Consider the following 6,000-nt stretch of genomic DNA (forward strand, 5'->3'; position numbering starts at 1 on the left):
GGCAGCAAATTAGGCTTATTTGTGTTAGATTACTTTTTCTTGCTGCAGTGCAACAGGAGACTCTCAGTGATCTCTAGTTCATATGCACAATGCAAACAGTGATTGTAATTTTGACACTGGTGTTTAAGAATTAGTCATTCTGATTTCAGAAGAATGGAATTTTTTTACTTGTCACCAACTGAGATAATATTTAGGGCTAGCTAATCATCTAATAGGAAGGAAACTGAAATTGCTTGAAACTTCTAGTGTGACTACACCTGTTCTGCATAGGATAATCTAGAATCCTTGCATTAGCAATACTTGACTGCCAGTTGGCTCTATTTCTTAGCAAAATTGAAGCTATTCTAAGTTATTTTCACATTTTTTTGTTTTGACATTTCAATCTTATGTGAACAAAACCGTGAGAATTTGCACCAAAAGCGTTCATATTACAGGCATTTCCACTGAAAATGAATATGATCACTTTCTAAGCAACTCGAAAAAAATAGAACTGAAGCTTAAATACTCTAAAAAACTTACCACTGAACTTCACAGAGAGGTGTCTGCAGTTTTCTTGCTATTTTTTTGCATGTGCAGGTTTTGACAGATAATCAAAGCCTGCTTTTGTGAAACACACTCAGTAGTTTTTGGATCCTGCAAGTTACATCCCTGTGGTTCTGTGGGGTTCTTAAATACATTTATCATGCACAAATAGAAGTACAAACCCAAGTACATTGATATCTTTGAATATGCTAACATGTCATGGAAAGAGCATACTTGTGTTTTAAAACTGTATACCCCAGACATAGAAAAATATGAGTTTGTGGATGGAACGTTTTTAGTTGGTTGGTTGTTGTTTGTTTAATTGTCTGTTTTCTGTATATGTATTGTAGAGATTAATTCATCTCAACCTCACCAAGGTAGGTGCACCATATGTTTTACAAATAATTAGTTTTTTTAAGAAACATATTCATGCACACCACCGTGTTTGCCCAAGGCTACAGGACTACAAACACATGATTAAGATGCATTCTAGATGGCCATCCCACTGTTCTGATGTCTTTATGATGACCAAAATGATGAAATTCACCTCACTAAACCCTTTGTCCAGTCACAAGAACCAGAGTGCATTCTTGAGTCTTGTTATGCTCACAGATTGCCATTCAGCCTTTGAATGGTTGTTAGATGATGCCTTTACAAAAGTTGTTTACCAGTTTAGTGGCGGTTTCCTAATGCTGGCAGAAGTGACTTATATTCCGTAGATGTCAGCAGACTTGGTGCTGTTTCAGTAGGTGTGGCTAACATACTTGGGACACTCATAGTGCAGCCTATGGTATTTTGTTGCTTGTGGGAAAAGTAAGCTGATTGCTGAAAGCTGGGATAAAAGTACAGAGTAGCCACCCAATTTACTTAAAGTTCTTCACATTCTGCTGTCTAAGGGATGTGACTTCTGCAGAGTTCACCAAGTGCCATTATATTTGTGTAGGCAGGACAGGCACAGTATTACACAGTGTGTATATGCAATAACAGGTTTCATGCTTACCTTTTTTTCAATGCCTCACTGCAGTCATGATGTGTTTTTTAGTAGCACTTTCATTTTTATAATGAAGATTTTTACATATTGTAGGTTCTTTTGAGATAGCAGCATCATGTAATACCTATGTAAGAAGGAAGTTTCTCAAATATGAATTTCTGCCCCTCCAAATCACTATTTCAGTAATCATGTGATAAGCTGGAATTAGCTTTAACATATTTCTTTGGAGGAGGGATAACATCATATGGGATGTTTCACTTGACTAACTGTACTTCTGATACTTGTATCCTACCTCACGTGTGTCAGTGCAAAGCAATGCTGTGGTTTGAAAATTAAATCAGTGTTACTTTATATGCTGCCTGCTTATTTGGAAGTAATTTTATTTTTTAAAAAAATGCAGTTCAGAAATCTGTTGAGTGTTTCTGAACTGATCTGGAGAGCTGAAGGATTTAGATATTCTGTAAGACTATCAAAATTGTGCCATTTTATTAATTTTCTGTAGCTACAATTGTCCAAATTGGCAGCTGTGGTATAAGAGAATGTGATTTCTTTAACAGTCTAAATAATAGTAATTATAATATAAAATAATGTGCTAGAGTAAAGCATTCTTGCCCTAAAAGGTTCACTCTTTGTTTTTTTTCCCATAAGACAACATGCAGATAATGTAAAGCAGCTTTATTCTAAGGTCATAGCACCTTGAAATAATCTGGTTTGGAACAATTGGCTTTTTGGTAGGTAGATTTTAAACTTAGAAGTTTCTATGTTCCTTGCTGTTATGTTTCTATTGAGCAAAATTAAAATCCTGTAAACTAAAGACATTTTAAAGAGCAGAAGAATATTTAATCTATGTTTAACAAAACAATAAGGCGGTCATTTTAAGCAGCATGGGGGATTTTAGTCATATTTGTAGATGCAGTAACATGTTACGTGAGCCTCATAGACATCACCATTTCTCTGGAGCTTTTGTCCTGCAACATACTGAAAGGCAGTAGGAGCTGCACTTGTGTTTCCCCTGTTTTCTGCTGTCCTTCCACAGACATTTCAAATGGTAAGAGCAGGAGGGAGGGAGAAAAAGACAATTTTGTTTACCTTCCATCTGTCTTCTGCTATGTTCTATGTGGTTTGGTGATGGAAAAGCTGTAGTATGTTGTGTGAAAAGTGATATATTAGAAATAAGTTATTAATTTGAAAGGTGCTAGAGTGATGTCAAAGGGCAGCAAATAAGATGGGAAAGCAGATGACCAGAGATGGGACTCTTCACTTCAAGATAAAAGCCTAGATGAGGGAAGCTAAGTCAGTAATGGTATCATTGTTAGTATTTATTTTAAGAGAGGAGAACTGAGGATATGTTGCTTTCTCTGATTTGGAGGAACAGGTTGGAGTGTTGAAATTTTTGTAAGAACACGCATAGAATTGAAAGTAGTTACCAGAACGTGTTTATGGAAAGATGAAACTACTGCTGAGGGCAAGTGTCACTGGTGACAAGTTAGGAGTAGGTAGGCAAAGGAGTATTCTAACTTCCATGGATAGGAGGATATAGTTAAGGATGCATCCATTTAAATGCAACATGAGGCAGAAGAGGGAAACATACAAACCATCTCAAAACAAGACTCTCAAAGCTGCCTAATACCAACAGTCTTCAGTACCCTTCGGTAATGATGCCTTCTACAATGTCTCAAGTCTTTCAGTATGACCTCTCTTTATACCCAGTCTTTCCCACTGATTCAGTAAACTTTCTTAGTAGCCTGGGATGGTTCTCTCCTTCCCTCATATGTGCCCTCATATGTGCGTCATTGCTGCTTTTAATTTCTTCAGCTGGGCCCCCATGAGCCAGATTTCTTTATCTCCCTCATTTATAACATCAGCTTTTCATTGAGAGAGTAGTCAATCACTGCAGCTGTTTCCCTGGGGAAGTGGTCACAGCACCAAGCCTGTCAGAATTCAAGAAACATCTGGGTGATGCCCTTAGACATGCATTTTGTTTTTTAGGTAGTCCTGAAGGGAGCAGGGAGTTGGACTCAGTGATCCCTTCCAATTGAAGATATTCTGTGATTCTAAATACAGCCATCATACTGCTTGTTTCACAGACATCAAGTTGCAAAATAAAAGTCATGAGGCTACTACCCAACGGCAGTGCATATGGGAAAAGGTGTGTACATTTTCTGTAGTTCAACTAGGGAACTAATAGTTGTCTCAGTTGTCTTGTGAATCGAACTACTTCCAAAGCTAGGGTACTTTGCCAAAATTGTGAAGTTGTCTTCCAATATCTGGCCTGCATTATCCAATGAAATTACAAGGAAGGACTCCCCTGACGCAGAAGTAGCCAACTCTGTGCTCCCAAATACAAAACAAACTGTAAACCAAAAAAGAGAAACAATTTCATAGAATCACAGAATCAACCAGGTTGGAAGAGACCTCCAAGATCATCCAGTCCAACCTAGCACCCAGCCCTATCCAGTCAACTAGACCGTGGCACTAAGTGCCTCATCCAGGCTTTTCTTCAACACCTCCAGGGATGGTGACTCCACCACCTCCCTGGGCAGCCCATTCCAATGCCAATCACTCTCTCTGGCAAGAACTTCCTCCTAACATCCAGCCCATACTTTCCCCAGCACAACCCGAGATTGTGAATTTGGAGGGATTTAGATAGTTGAGTTCAGATTTTGGCCTTTATATTAGGGAAGAGGTGAGTCTTTAGTAAGAATGTTAAAGTAAAGAAAGATTATTGCAGTAATGAAGATCAAGTTCTGCCAAACTTGCTTGTATTCGTAGAAGGGACAGGAAAAAGTATTCAAAAAGTACATATCCCTTCTAATGATTACGTAGTTGAGCGTCAGAGTCTAACAAATGTGACAGTGGATTACAGGGGGTTTTGGGGTTTTTTTGCATGGGATACTATTTTAAATTCTGCAGAAAGCTAAACATTAGCTGTGTTTTGTTTTTCACCTAAGCTTCTACTTCTTGTGTTTTGGTAGTTTTTTTCCTGGTTTAGTTTGTTGGTATTTTTTTAAGAATTCCGTTATATCGAATCAGTGTCTGCTCAGGCTGGATGGGTGGGCAGAGGCCAATGGGATGAGATTTAAGAAGGCCAAGTGCAGGGTTCTGCACTTTGGCCACAACAACCCCAAGCAGCGCTACAGGCTGGGGACTGAGTGGCTGGAGAGCAGCCAGGAAGAAAGGGACCTGGGGGTACTGATAGATAGTAAGCTGAAGATGAGCCAGCAGTGTGCCCAGGTGGCCAAGAGAGCCAATGGCATCCTGACCTGCATCAGGAACAGTGTGACCAGTAGGACAAGGGAGGTTATTCTTCCCCTTTACGCAGCACTGGTCAGGCCACACCTTGAGTCCTGTGTCCAGTTCTGGGCCCCTCAATTCAAGAAAAATGTTGTGCTGGAACGTGTCCAGAGAAGGGCAACAAAGCTGGTGAGGAGCCTGGAGCACAAACCCTGTGAGGAGAGGCTGAGGGAGCTGGGGTTGTTTAGCCTGGAGAAGAGAAGTCTCAGGGGTGACCTCATTGCTGTGTACAACTACCTGAAGGGAGGTTGTAGCCAGGTGGGGGTTGGTCTCTTCTCCCAGGCAACCAGCAACAGAACAAGGGGATACAGTCTTAAGTTGTGCCAGGGGAAGTATAGGCTGGATGTGAGGAGGAAGTTCTTCACAGAGAGAGTGACTTGCCATTGGAATGGGCTGCCCAGGGAGGTGGTGGAGTCACCATCCCTGGAGGTGTTGAAGAAAAGACTGGATGAGGCTGAGGGGTGGTTGTGGCCAGGGGGAGGTTGCTCTCTTCTCTCAGGTGGCCAGCACCAGAACGAGAGGACACAGCCTCAAGCTGTGCCAGGGGAAATTTAGGCTGGAGGTGAGGAGAAAGTTCTTCACTGAGAGAGTCATTGGACACTGGAATGGGCTGCCCGTGGAGGTGGTGGAGTCGCCATCCCTGGGGCTGTTCAAGGCAAGATTGGACGTGGCACTTGGTGCCATGGTCTAGCCTTGAGAATTGTGGTAAAGGATTGGACTTGATGATCTGTGAGGTCTCTTCCAACCTTGTTGATACTGTGATACTGTGATACTGTGACTGGATAGGGCTGGGTGCTAGGTTGGACTGGATGATCTTGGAAGTCTCTTCCAACCCGGTTGATTCTGTGATTCTATTGCCTGCCTTCCACTTGTGTATTTATTCAAAATAACCAAGTGAGAGATTGCCGTAGCACAGAACTATTGCCACAGTGCTATCATATTCAGTTTGCTTGGTATATCAGGAGGACACTTTAAATTCATACTTAATTTGTTCAAAATTTGTGACTGCCTCCTTAACGTTTGTGCTACTATTTGATGTTGTATTTGGAACATAGCTTGCCATCCTTTTTTTTTTTCTTTCTGTTTATGCAAGTTTAGCTAAAAGAGCCAATTACAATCACCCTAAAAAAAAAGAAAGTATTAACAGTGCAGAATATGTAGTCTATTGCTGCTGTATACCGGAGCCTTCACGA

Source organism: Pogoniulus pusillus, chromosome 3 (genome assembly GCF_015220805.1).
Source record: "Pogoniulus pusillus isolate bPogPus1 chromosome 3, bPogPus1.pri, whole genome shotgun sequence".
In the NCBI taxonomy this organism is placed as follows: Eukaryota; Metazoa; Chordata; class Aves; order Piciformes; family Lybiidae; genus Pogoniulus; species Pogoniulus pusillus.